This window comes from Corvus hawaiiensis, chromosome 26 (assembly GCF_020740725.1).
Source record: "Corvus hawaiiensis isolate bCorHaw1 chromosome 26, bCorHaw1.pri.cur, whole genome shotgun sequence".
NCBI classification, from domain to species: domain Eukaryota; kingdom Metazoa; phylum Chordata; class Aves; order Passeriformes; family Corvidae; genus Corvus; species Corvus hawaiiensis.
Window position 1 is genome coordinate 15,172,544 of NC_063238.1, and position 15,230 is coordinate 15,187,773.

Consider the following 15,230-nt stretch of genomic DNA (forward strand, 5'->3'; position numbering starts at 1 on the left):
AACAGTAACTGTTAGAAAGAAATGATAGATGACTGCATGGGTGTTAGCAGCAAACAGCAAAAACGACAAAAAACCTTAAGAAGCAACCAAGCAAATCTGGTTTGAGTTAGGTATGATTTAACACAGCTTAAATGTACCTAAAAGTAACAAATAGGCATTCCTCATTAAAGGGTGATGAATCTAATTACTTTTTCAGGGAGCCAGAACACCCTCCATAGCATTCAACAAGTGGCTGCCTGGCTTAAGTGGACAGCTGGTCCTGTGGCAATCAAGGAAAACAGAACTGTTTTCCAGTGTTTTCTTGTGACCTTGAAAGCTTCTAGTGTCAGTAAGATCTTGAAATACATACCTGAAACCCCAGGTTGAAACTCCCCAGTAACAGAACTTCCTAAAAAATCAGTCATAAACTATTTATCAAGAGGTACTTTTAAAATTTTGCTTTGCTTACGTTTATTTTTCACATGCTTTTGAGTTTTTAAAATTCTTCTTAAAAAAAAAAAATCAGTCTTGAAATAAATCTGTCATGACTGAATTCAGAAATCAAAAATGGAATAAATAAATTTTTACCCTTCTGAGTCTGTCAGTGGGACTATTTTCCTTGCAGAACTTCTCAATGCTTATATATCCACTTGAGATTTGTTTGAAGAATAACTCCTATAATGTTTTTTCTCTTTCTATATGAAATTGTTGTGAGAAGTTAGACTGGATCTAAATCAGAATCACAGAATCAGTTTAATTGTTTTACCGGTTTCAGCCAAAATAATAGTTTTTGTGTATGACTTTCTTTTGTTGTTCTTAGCAATATTTTGAAGAAAATTGTGTGAAAGGATTGTCTAAGGACTTTTCCCATAGTTAACGTGAAAGGAAATTTAAAAGCTATTACACAGTTATGCAAAAACTGTAAAACTGTAAACTTTTATTGCCTGTAGCATTGAACATGAAATGATATGGTTCACCATGTAAGCAGTAAGAAGTAAATTCTCTGTAAGTAAGAATTTAATGCATTCTGTAGAAGAATTTACATAGGTATTTTGGGTTCAACTGGTGCATTTTTAAGCAAATTGGCTTACAGCACGCAACAGTATTTGACAGCAAAAGCTGTATTCCTCTTGGCAGAAAATTAATTCAAAAAATGTACCACAGGTACCTAATTGACTCCAGATGCTAATTTAGTTCCTCTAAAATAAAACCCCTAAAACATGTTTTAAGTGGATATATGCAGAAACCAAAATTTGCACATTACAGAACCTCTCCTACTGTCCTGGACAAATAATTAATATAGCCTTAGCAAAAGCAGGAGTCATTTGTTTTGTTAACTTAAAAGAAATTGTTGTCCTTCACTATCTGAAAATCAAATTATTTCTGAGGTTAGTTTTTCAATTTGGCAGTTGCTACAGTGCCCACACTCATGTCACACCTCTCTCTTTCCAGATTGACAGCTTTCAGTTATTCATTGAAGAGGTGTGTGCTGGTGAAGCCTGGCAGCCAGGCAGAGGAGGGAACACCTGGGGCACCAGGACATGCAGCCTGCAGTTTGTTCTCTGCTGCTGGGATTGGTTCTGCTCTCAGGCAGTCATTTCAAGAGGCCTGGAAGGTCTGCAATGGAGAAATGGGATGAATCTGGTACAGAAGCAGCACAATGATTTTCGCTGTCATTATGTTAGATTCCATAAGGAATTCCTCTCCTTGACTTTTAAGGGGAGAAATAGGGGATGAGTGTGCCTGTATGGGAGGTTCCTATACTCTCCCAAGAGATCTGAGCAAAAAAGGATCCCATCTTAAGTAGCTATAAATTAATGTGTGCTTCCTGGGAAAGAGATAGGGAAGGAGATAAAAAATCCTGAGAAAACACAGAACATGACACTTAGGATTATGAAGATTGGTAGGTAGCTCACAACTGGACCACTGCAATAGTTAAGCAGAAGCTCTTTGGGGAAGACAGGCTGTGAAGACAAGACCTGGGGGATTGCTACAGATTGCACAAGTAATAAGGGGAGAAGGTGGGAAAACCTTTAATAACTTGAAGGATCCCCTCAGTTGAAAGCTCTGGTTATCATTGGGGACATTCATCACTCCAATATCTGCTAGGAGTGCAACAAAGCAGGGCATAAGCGATGATTATTTTGTGTAGCTGTGAGACAGACTGACGGAGAAGGATATTCTGTGGATCCTGTTACTCATAAACAATGAAAAACTCATTCTCCAACCAATGACAGACACTGGGAGCTCTGACTGCAGTGAACATAAGCTGAATTTAAGCACCTAAGGGAAATAAAGAAGACAAACAGCAAAAACAACTGGTTTTCAGGGGAACAATCTTGGTTACTTCAGAACCTTGGTAGGCAGGATCCCTTAAGAGGCTGTCTGAAAGGGCAAAGGAAGCAAGAGATAGATTCTCAAGGAGAATCTCCTCAAGGTATAACAGTCTGAATAAATGAATTAGCAGACAGGCAGTTTTTGCAAGAGGTAAGCTTGGCTCAACAGATTACCCTTGAGCTCAAAAGCAGAAAGGAAGCTTATGGAAATGGAAAAGACAGCCAAGGATGAATATAAAAACGTGGTCTGGGCATGCATGGGAGGAACAAAGAACACAGAAAAGGCTAAGGTGCTAGTGTCTCCTTTGCCCTAGTCCTTACTGGCATAGTATGTTCTTCCTGGAGAAAGAAGTACTATCCACTTCAAGGAGCAAGCAAATTGGTGACCACTTTGACCAGCTGGATACACACAAGTCCATGGGATCAAATGCTGAGGTATCTCTGAGATGACGCAGCAAAGCTGTGGTCTATTAGGCTTAGAAAAGGTGCGATGACTTGGTAGGTTTCCAGTAACTGGGAAAACAAAGAAAACACCATTCCCATCTTCGACAAATGCAAGGAAAATCTAGGAAAATACAGGCTGGTCAGCCTCACATCTACGCCTAGAAAGACTGTGGAGGATGCCTGTGTGTCCTAAGTCACATAAATAAAAGTAAAAATGGTGACCTAGCACATTCACTGAGGGCAAATCATGACTGAACACCCTGATTGACTTGTGTCTTGGCTGATTCACTGCAAGAGAGGACAGGAATAGGTTTTGTGGTACCTCAAAAATGTCAGGGTTTTAAGCTCGAACTCTCTTGCTACTAGTCAGTGTGAGGCATGATGGCCTGACTGGGTAGTTTATAAGGTATGTGGAAGACATGGCTGGACTGCTGGACTCAGAGAGCCATGGCCAATGGCAATCAGTTACAAGTGCCTCTCTTCGTGTATCAGTATCTTCAGGAGCAATCCTGTTGAATATCTTCATCATCTCCTCTGCACATTCCCCAGGTTTATAGATGTCACAGAACTGGAGTGGATGAGAAAATTGTTGGTTTTGATATATTTGAAGAGAAAGGCTGTCATTCATAGAGAGCTTGACAGGAGCATCCTGAACTTCAGCAAAGATGAACACAAAGTCCTGCACTGTTAACACAGCCTCAGCTGCCTAGGGATAGTACTGCAAGTCCTGATGGGCAACAGATTGAACATGTTCCAGTGTACCCCTTTGGCATCAATGGCTACTTGCACATTTGTGTAGCAAAAGCATAACTGAGAGCTTGAGGGATGTGTTTATTTCCCTCTGCTCAGCAGTGAAGAGATCTCACCTGAAATTTCATGTCCACGTTTGGGCTACCCCAGACAGACAAGACTATAAGATCAACATGCTGAAAGGGGTCTAGCAGAGGACCAGGAGGCTGAGTAGGGGTTGGAGAGCACAAAATGCAGGGAGAGGCCGAGGGAACAGAGGTTGTTCAGTCCAGAGCAGAGCAGACTTCCTCTTGCTCTATTCTGCTGTCCAAACAGTACAGAATAGAAGATGAACTTATTTTCAGATATGTACAAGGAGTCAAGAGGAGGAAATGGCTGCACCCTGTAAGCATGGGATATTCCAGTAGGCTTATGTTGTGATGTGAGAGACCGGGGAGAAATTGCCCAGAGAGGTTTATGAACCTCCATCCTTGCAAATTTCAAAATGTGACTCAGTGAGGCCCTATGTACCCTGAACCAACTCTGAAGTTTTCCTTGCATTGAGTGGGGAGTCGGAGTGGATAAGCTCTAGAGGTCCCTTCCAACAAACATTTCTTATGATGCTGTGCTTCTTCTGAATCAGTCTGGTCCTGTTTTCTAGCTGATTGTTGTAACACTTTGAAAGTGTGACGTATTTTGACTGTAGAGGGTCTTAAAGTTGTTCTTACCTTTTTTCTTAAATAGATATTGGATTATTATTGTGTGAAGTAGGAATATTTTTGTATATGTAGAACTTAACGTGGACCATAAAATTGCTACATCTCCACATCTTTAAAATACATACAACATGTTATGCATCTCCAACAAACCATGTGATCGTTATGACAAAAAGTCATCCCTAATGAACCTGACCTATGTTGTAAATATTTGGAGTTTCTAAACATTTTTTTTCCTGAAATTAGATTTTTACTTCATGGAACACTTAGACATTATTTTCCTGTGTAGATAGCTACTGCCTCTCTTTGATATTCTAGAATCTAAAATCTTCCTCTTTATACAAGAAAATGGCACAGTAAACTGGTACTGTGCTGAAGCTGGATACATTCTTGTTTATTAAGAGTTTTTCTGTGAACTGGCTACTCCGTATCCAAACAGCTGTAACACATGAAATTCAGCTTCCAACTTTGACCTTGAGAAATGTTTGTCTTGACTTTAAATTTGTGAAATCTCTTCTTCTATTGAATTTGTACCACAGAAGACATTTCGGGGATTACAGGGGTTTCTTGGTAAACCTTTTAAATATTCTACCTCAGATGTATGGGAAACATTTTTGATTTTTAAGTTCAGGCAGCCTATCTTGTACTTGAGAAATCATTCTTTGCTACAACCAAAAGGTAGAATAGCTGCAGCTTCCTTCACATTACTAAAAGCTTGTATGATTTTAAATGAATCACTGGTCACTTTTTCTACAGTCACAGAAAGCGGCGTTGTGAAACAGTCACATGTTCTCTCCTGCCTGTGTTTCATGCTGCTGATGTTTGGCAAAGGATATTGTATTTGTGTAGTGTGGGTTTAAAGTGTGCTTTTAAAATTGTAGTGTTATTGCCTTTTGCCCTCTATGGTGAACATTTATGGAAAAAACCCACCACAGCAGTTTCTTCAGAGAGCTGATGAGTAAAGAGATGTAGTTCCAGGTGCACACTGGGAGTAGGGCTTATGGTGAACCACCACCCTGTTGGATGGAATGATGCTGCTACCTTTGTATGTTACCATGTATACATATGCATATGTATACATGGTAACATTCACTATATGCATGACAATTTGTCACAAATTCCAGAAGATATTTATGGACTATAAATCCATTAATGAAATATTTAGACTTCAAGCGTGATTCCACAGTCAGTTTGGGGACATACATGCAATTGATGGGATGAAGAGAATAACTGATGTGGTTCTGCATCTTATTTTCAGATGCAGAGATAGGATATTTGCCAGGAGTTCCTTGGCTGTGTGACAAGCTGACAATAATTCTCAGTATCCCGCTAACAGCTCTTTTCCATCTGATGCCAACAGATGCCCCGCCTAACTTTCTACTAACTGAAGATTCATCTTGGGAAAAGTTCTTGCTAAAAAAAGCCCAAACATGTAAATCTTGTGAGGAAAGAAGGTGGGGGAAGCAGAGAGGAGTACCAGAGGCCAAAGTTGAGTAGCAGCTGTTGGATGGAGGATGCTGAGTAATGGATCTCTGCACCAGGAGTCAATGTTGAGATTGCTCAGATTTCAACAGTGGCAATGGAGATAAAGTGTGCTGGCAGCATCACTGGAAGCATTTGCTGTAGAATGGAGGAATTTCTTCACAGAAAGGGTGTTAAGCATTGGAACAGACTGCCGAGGGAGGTGGTGGAATCACCAGCCTTGGAGGTGTTTAAGGAAAGACTGGATGTGGCACCTAGTCTTGTTGACAAGGTGGTGTTTGGTCAAAGGTTGGCCTTGGTGACCTCAGAGGTCTTTTTCAACCGAATTGATTTTATGATTCTGTGAAAGACTTTACATTGCTCACTGCAGAAGGAAAACTCAGAGAAAGCTTACAGCCTTTCATGGAAACACATGCTTTTTTCACAACAGGTAGACACTACTTCTTATCTAGAGCTAAAACATTTCTTCTCTTTGCGGCACTGAAAATTTACACAGTGATTTACTCATTATCTCTATGAGTAAGATGCTTTTTATGTTTAGAGTGTGTTTTCCTTCCAATTAAATCTGAATTTTGTTGTCAGAAAAATTACCCTTAATAGTCATTAAATACTAAACTGAGTGGAATCAAAATCTTGCAGACATTCCAGCTGATATTTTATCCATTTTATATTTCAAGAAAAGAGAAGTAACCAGCATAATTTGAGAAATCATTCCTCTTGCTTGATCAATAGCTTATGTAAAAAACTTTCCAACAGACAGAAAATTCCTGGAGTATAATTCTTCAACACTGCTAATCTCTCAAATTAAACTCCACCTAGGCGCAGATGTCTCTTCCCCTGGAGCACTATTTATCATAATAAAACTTAAATATAGGCTTGGCTTACAACTGGCCCATAAATTTAGGTACTTTATCTCCCATTGGTTATGAACCTGTTCACAATCTTGCCTGCAATTACTAAAATGTATCACTTGAAATTTTTGCTGAATTTGTGTGTTTAAACTATTAAGTGCTTGATGCACATGTAACTCAGAGAAGAATTTAACTGCATCTTAACTTGAGAGAATCCATAATAAATTGTTTCTATTTATTTCAAAGAAAATCAGAATGTCTTCTGCTGCCTAACATCTGATAAAAACACCCATGTATCACTATTATGAAAGACTGGAATTTCCACCAGTCATTTCAGCCAGTCACATATTTTGAGTTCTATACCATGCCTCCATTAGACATTTTCTCTGAAAATAACAGGAGGGTAGCAGGCTTTTAAAAACCTTGGGCTGAAATGAAATGTTCTGTCTGATATATTTGTACTGTCATTTTAGCTTGGGTTTGAGCTCACCCTTGAAACTGAACTCTCTAAATAATCCTCCTTCAGATTTTATCCATGCAGCCATTCAGCTGGAATGCCATATGGGGAGACGCAAATGCATGATGGGTGCTGGCTGCAACCTCACACTTGTCCATACAGGCATGGGGAGCAAGCAGCCCAGGGCATGGCGAGTAGGAACCCACACTCACAAATCTAAAAAAATCAATATTAAAATAAAACCTTTGAGACTTGTTGTTGTCAGTGTGCCTGTGATCCCATGCCCCTCATTGTAATGACCTTTTCCCCAGTACTTGCTAGATTGCCGGTTGTTATGTGAAATATCAAAATGACAAATGTCAGCCCATGAGTGTCCAGGAACACTGCATTGATATGAACATTTATTGTGATGTTGCTACTTTAAAGACGAAAATATTATAGAACTTAAATTTGTGAGGAAGGTGTCGTTTTCCATTGTGAATACTAACCCAATACGTTGTAATTTTTGTAATGAACCATGTGGACCATGGCTTTTCGTCTTTCCAAAGAAGCTTTGGAGAATACAGCCTAACCTGTAAAGCAAGTTAGATGCCCCAAGATGCATAGCCCCAAGCTCCTTTGTTTTTTGAGTGAATCCCACAGCATTCCTATCCAGCCATCTAGATATCTGTATGTCAGAAATCCATTATGAGTCTGCCTGTGAGTCTCTGAAATTCAATGACATCTGGAAATTTGATTGCAGTGCGATCTAGTGGATGAAATTCAGAGCCAGGAGTTTCTGACTCCTCAATGCTTATCTGATTTTGCTGCAAACATATTGCCTATCATTAGGCAAGCTATTTAAATGCCATGCCCGGGTTTGTCATGCTGCACTAATAGGAGCAATAAATACCATGGAACCCTGCTAATTAGATCACCACATACTCCTGCTGCTGGTCAGGCTGGTGAAAAATTGCTGTACTATAGCTAGAAGCAAATACATATTCTTCAACTATGTTACAGATATTTCCAATCAACATTAGCTTTTACAGGAAAATAAGCCATTGTTTTCAAGTTCTTGTAATAAATATATTTCTTAGGATAATCACACGGAAGTTAATGTTGAGAGAAGTCAATTATTTACATTAGTAAATGTCCAGAACAGTAAGGTTTCTCTGTGCCTGTACTGCTGGGTGTTTTGAAATTTAGCATGTGAATACACTCTGCAAAAGTAAATTGCATATAATTTTTTATCCAGCATCTACTTTTATGCATATACCACAATTAGTAGTAGGTCCAGTGAACATGAACACTTCTAATTACTTCCATATTGTCATGTGATGTAAAATGAAGTCTTCTGCTTAGTACTAAAGCATTTTTCAAATTATAGCACAGACTGTTTAGCTATTTTGGCAGCTTTAATATAGTTTACAAAGGAAACAGGAATTATAAAGGTGTCATATGCTGGATATTTGCAACCTAGTTGTAAGTGTCAGGAAGGGCTCTGGTTAGGAGATATATCTCTCACTCTCATCCTCAGCATGACATTTTCAGCCTTTTTTCTCTAGCAAGTTCAATGTCCTTCAGATCTAAGACTGCTGCTGCTGCTGTTCACAGTCATTAGCTCACCTTTACCCTTTGTTATTTCATCCATCACCTCAGGTGTTTTGTCTTTTTGTACTTGGTTTATTAGATTTGCAGGGCAGAAATCATCTCTTGCATTTTGCATTCTCTAAGTCCAGTGAAGGCTGATATATTTTATATTCATAAGTCACGTTCACCACTTAAACTGGTGAATGTTGCTTCTTATCATTCATATGTCATAAATTTCCATATTGGTTAAGTAATGACATCAATCAGAGCTTACTAATCTAGATTAAATCACAATTAAGGAGAGGGTTGTTACATCCTAATGTTAACAATTTCCTGTTTGAATACAAAACGTCTCATGATTTTTGTGTGAAAGGATGGACAAAAACATTTCTGTTTTGCAAGCAGGACTCCCAGTATGTGTCAGCATGGAGTGACAGCAAGGGGCAAAGGCAGAGTGCTCTGTCCCATTGCTCCTGCTGGGAGGTTGCAGAGCGATACTGGCTGGTATGTGTGGGATGCAGAGCCCAGAACAGCTGTCAGGAGCTGCACCATCCCTCAGCTTTCTCAAGGGTGTTGTCAGGGGACTTCCAGATGATGTAGTTTATCCCCACAGTTTTTTCAGAGTAGGAGGTAGGGGGGGGATCCTAGGCCTTAAGTCACTTACGATTAATAGATTTTAAAAAAGAAGACAAAAATTACTTTTGTCTCCAAAGCAATGATCACGATCATTTCTAGAGCATCAGAGTGCTATTATCATGTAAAATCTCTTTTCCAGCCATCCCAAAGTGTGGGTATTCTTGCCGCATTTCCCCATGGTTAATGGCTACACAAGGAAAACACTACAGAAGTTGGCACCAGGCTGTCAGCACATTAAGAGGAGGACAGGGATTTCCAGCCCTGTCTCAGAAGGCCAGCTGTCCATTTAAGCCTGTTTGTGTCTCCTGAAGTGGCACTGCAAGCTCCTCAGCTGCACTAGTGCCTGTGCGTGGAGATGGGATCACTGTCTTCTGCTCCATCATTCTAGCGCCTCCCATAACCACCAGCATGGAGACATGGGTGTTCTGCTCGGTGTATCTTTCACAAAGAGCTCAGCTAGAAAGAGGATTGCAGGTTGAGGCTGGCTTAAAGCTGATGCCAAGATGTCTTAGTTAAATATGTTCCAAGGCTTCTGCTGGAGGTTCCATCCTCACCACAGCCTGATGTCCAACGTCCCCTCTTAAGCCACTGCCACCCCACTGCAGAACACAGACATGCCACAAAGGTAAGGCACTCTGAAATCAGCATTCCTGTGAAATTCCGGGTCCAAATTGTGAGTTAAACCATCTATAGTCCTGTTGAATTTATGGTATTTGAGCCTCTGCATGCAAAAACATCTAATTTTAAATATATCCATTTAATTATTCAAGATAGTGCACTATTATTATGTTAATACTTTAACTTACATGTTTTTATGGTTTTGTGCTGTCATCATTTCTCATATGCATCTCTTTAGATAACTTTTTTGGATGAATTGTGTGTAATATGGCTAATAGTCACTGTAAAGATGAGGAAATGCAACTAATGAAAAAGTAGATGAAATGACTATGTAGGGTTATGCGGGCTATATTTGGAGGCAGTTTAATTCTCATGTACTAATGTATTATATCTGTAAAATATAAACATTCCTTAGTTTGCACTAAGTTTTTAAATCAGCGATTTGAATACAGAGGACTAAAATTATCTGTCATTAAAAGACATACACATACATAAAAAATAATTTACAGAGGCTTTATACTATACCAATTTTCAGGTGGTGAAATTTTCAAAAACTCTTACCTCTGGCCAAGTTAGGTTGTGATTGCAATACAATCTGAGTTAAATTCACAGTAATATTACACAGCATTTGCATTCAGTAGGTCCTAAATGTGCTCTACAAGATACCAGCATATATTTTTTATTCTTTTACAGATAATGAGGAGATATATATGTTCTCCAGGCTGTAGCATGCATCACAATCAAAACAATATGTACAGGCATTTGGCCAGTCACTGTTCTCACTCACGCAATAAAACAAACAGGCATGAATTAAAAAAGTGCTCCCAGGGAAGTACATCCACTGTCTTGGTGAAGTCAGAGGAATGGTTTCTGGCACAGATTTGACTCAAACTGCCAGCAGTTCCCAGCAATCCCAAGCACAGCTTGGGAAATAAAACCAGTGAGTCCCAATAGGGAATTTGGCTATGACCATCCTCTTTTAGATGATTCTACAGTACATACATAGCCCTTTCCTTGCCAGTTGACCTCCACTCAAGCAATGGCATGATTGCAGCCCAACATAGATGGAGCCATACAGTTCATTGTGAAACTCAAGGGAAAATAATCTCATAAACAGAAATTTCAGGAAAAAAATCCTGTTCTGTCAACTCTGATTTTATTGTAAGCACCTATGATATTTTATTTAAAACCCTAATTTCGGGAAATAAGTGATTTCATTACTACCTTCCTTTTAAGAAGCATCTTCTTGATATTCTTGAGATGCACAGTTCTTTTTTAGTTTTATTTTCTCTTTATTTTAATTTTTAATCTTGATTTTTATTATACTAGAAGGGAGGAGCTGCAGAGAGCAGCTTCATACTGCAACCTGAAGTAATTCTAGCGCCACCTTTTTTGGGAGTCAGTACCATGCTGGAGATGAATAAAATCACTTCACATTGCAAACTCTGCACTTTAACCCATGGAAGAGGTTTCCTGTCATGGGGATAAATTTTTTCTTTAGCTTCACATTTTACCAAGTCTCTCCAGCCTAAAACCACTGTAACTCCTCAGAAAAGCTTGTATTAGATGACAGACGCAGAGAAAGGGACTGGAAAGAAAACCAAAGACCTGTCTAGCCTTTGAAAGACCTTCCATCAACTTTAAAAGCCAGATCCCAATTTGTCATTTCTTCTGGGTTCTTAAAAAGAAACCTCACTTGAATTCAGTTTTTGACCTTAAGGGAACGGTGATTTTGCGGCAAAAACTGCTAATGAGGTTTTTATGGTCTGACTGAAAAACAACAGCATAAACCAATGGCCAGTGTATGAGCTTTTGAGCTTTTACATCCACTGCCAGGAAATTATTTTCAGAACCCTCTCCTGAAGTATTGTTTAGTAAAAGCTCAAAGGTGAAAAGTGAGCTATCAGTAAGAGCAAGATGTTTCTTGCAGAGACGTATGAATAAGCTTTAAATTGATATATTTTAAGTGTTGATGCTTTATGATATATGAAGTGTGTGAAAAATAAGATTACTGTTTTAATCATATCTTTTATTGGCTTTTCCTGAAATTATAATAGCAATAAAGATGGATGTTGCAAAGAATCAATCTTAGCCCTGTGTTTTATGCTGACCCTTCCTGACATCTGAGCTTCTGCAACATTGGAAACTGACATTATTACTTGTTCAGCGCTATCAAACTGGAAATTTCACCTTATTAAAATGCAGTTGCTATGGAAACACCATAGTTCTGTGATTTTTGCTTGCGGGCGGTATAGAAAAAATCTTAGTATCAATATACAAGTCAGTACATGTCATTTTAAAATACCTTCTTGGTTCTCTGATGCTTTTATATACCAGTAGGAAATGTAAGATGTAGCACTTTATCTTAATGTGCTGGAAGAGTGAAAGACACTTTTCAACAACAATCTTGGGTGTATGCCATAGAGACCTGGACAGACACTCCTTCTAAAACTGCTTTCTTTTTTTTATTAAAGCTAACACTTCTAAAGGCCCAGTTCCTGTCTCTTTTTTTATTCATACTTACTTACTTCATTTGAATATTTTTATTTTAATCTCTTTGTCCTTGGGGCTTAAAGGCCTCTATTCTTTCTTGAGAAGTCTGAAAAACCTTTCAAATGTATATCATGCTATCATCATTTATGACAAGGAAACACAAAACCTGGTAAGATTTGTGCCTAGGATGTAAAAGAAGCACTGAGTAGAGCAGGAAGAAAACTGCATGCAACACTGCAGACTGACCTTTACACACTTCACCATATTAGCATTACCTTTTAAACTGGCCTTTTTTGACAGTTTAATTTTCTTATTCTACCTTCTGTCATTTAGGTCAGGAATATATATTCAGCTTATCATATTCTGGACAGCCAAGGATTTATTCACAGATCTGGCACAGATTTTCTGGATGTGTAGCATAGCCATGGGATATGAATTGAGTCAGAGCAAAGGTTTGGTGTGAATAAATGCCTTATTCACAGTCTGGTCAAACACGGATGCCTAAGAGCAAAGATCTTTTCTGATGTTTTCTTGTAGCCTCCACCAATGCAGTTCAGGGTCCTCCAGGATGGATTTTCCCTTCCATAATTTTGTCTAATGCATGGTTTGGTCAGGTAAGTTTTATGCAAACCGAAAACCCCTGCTGTGCTGCCCAAATTTTGCCTGGGGATTGTGTGAAGAACCTCACTGGTTTTGAATTTGCCATCTGATTATCTCACTTGATACTCTCTAGTTCCTGAATTACTGGAGTCAGTAAGAAATCATGAATTAGGTATGTAATGCATCTTCTCCACATATCCATGACTTCATAAATCATTATTGCATCATTCCTAGGATATTGGTTACAGGCAAGTCACTGCAAGTCCATTCTCCTGTGTCTCACCTTGAAATAGAAATAATGAGAGCTCTCATTTTCAGAGAATACACATCAATGCATACTAAAGAAACCACTGTATTAAAGTTGGAATAATAACTAAGATTATGGCAATGGATTGGTACTAAATATGACTGAGTGAAAAGAGAAGCATCTCAGACCCTTCTGCACCTGTACTGAGAGTGACAGACCAGGGTGGGCTCTTCTGTATGGGCCACTTATTTTTCAGCTGCTTTGGCAAGATATTGTCAAGAGAGAAAGGGAAGGGGGCTGGTCACAGTGATTCAATTGCTGTGCTGTGGAGCAGTATGGTTTCCTGTGTTTGGATTGCTGAGGCACTAAACATTCTGAAAAGGGAAGCTTTGTCAAAAAACAAAGCTTGTACTTGGCACTGGTGTGGCTGCACCTCAAATCCTGTGTTCGGTTTTGGGCCGCTCACTACAGCAAACACATTCAGGTGCTGAAGCATGTCCAGAGAAAGGCAATGAAACTGGTGAAGGATCTGGGTACGAGTCTTATGAGGAGCTGCTGAGGGAGCTGGGGTTGTTCAGCCTGGAGAAAAAGAGGCTCATCAATGACTGTATCACTCTCTAAACTGACTGAAAGGAGGCTGTAGCCAGGTGGGTTTACTTCTCCCAAATAACAAGTGACAGGATGAGAGGAAAGTTGTGCAAGGTGAGGTTTCAATTAGACATTAGAAAAAATTTCCACCTGAAAGGATGGTCAGTCATGAGAATAGGCTGCCCACAAAAGTAGTGAAATCTCCTGGAATTATTTGAAAAATGTGTGGATGTGACACTTAGGGACATGGTTTAGTGGTGAACATGGCAGTGCTAGGTTAACAGATAGACTCCTACTTAAAAGACATTTCTAACATAAAGGATTCTATGATTCTATGACAGTATGTTTATCCTGCAAACACATCCTGAAGCATTTCTAGTCAAAATAGATAGCCCTGTGATAGTAAGGTTGAGGTTTATAAAAATGCACTGAGTACCATGTTGTCAATTTTATGTGTTGAGTAAGTGAAGTTTGGAGGCTATCACTTTTTCCAGACATCGCTGAGTCCTCTTCCTCTTATTAATTGAGGTTTTGCTCCTCTCTTCAGTTGAAACCAGATGGTGACTGACTGTATTTTGGTCACCCATAAGCACAACTCTGCCTGTGTGATAGTGAGGGCTGGGTGGCTGATTGATGCCTAGAACAACAAGAGTCCAGTTGGGGAGATATTTCAATACAGCAACTTGAACATGCAAGTATTTAAATCTGAAGAGAGGATGTACTGAGATACGTCTGCGTAAACTAAGGCTAGGACAAAAAGGATTTAGTTGAGCAGATTTCTGACCCATGCAAAGAACCTTGAAGTGAACAGTCAAATGGAAATCCTTGTAGTACAATTAAATTCATTGCCCTTGTAAGAACTCATTTCTTGCTTAAGCTCTCCTTCAGCTCTGCATAATTATATAAGTACATGTCAGTAAATTCACAGTTTTCAAATGCCTTGAAAACACTGCTTTTAATGTGATACTGCTTTTGGTAATTCTACCCTGATACGGTACTATTAGAAATACTTTTTCTTCCTTGGTAAAGAGGAACTCTCAGGAGACTTGTTCTCATTTAACTCCTGCATAGAACCCAAGGGACTTCCATAAACTATGTTAGTTCTTGGAATGGCTACATTTTCTTCCTTATTTAATCTTGAGGGGGAAAAAAGGAGGTTACATTACATTATCTGAGGTTCACTAACACTCAAGAAGTGAAGCCACTGGGTGCACAGAACTATTATGTGCCCCATGTCATTAATCTGAAGGAATGTATTTTTCATTCTGAGAAGTCTGAGTCTCTTAGCTATTCAGTAGAGTTGTAGGTTAAACTTTAACATGTTTGGTATAAGTGCCAGGTGTCCAGACACTTGGTAAGAACAGTGGTGAAACCTAAAAACTTAGAAAAATCAGGCTGTTGCTTCTGCAGAGGAGCTTTGGCAAAGCAATGTAGGAAATGGAAGGTGGTTGCTTTTTTCACATTTCACAAGGGCACTGAATC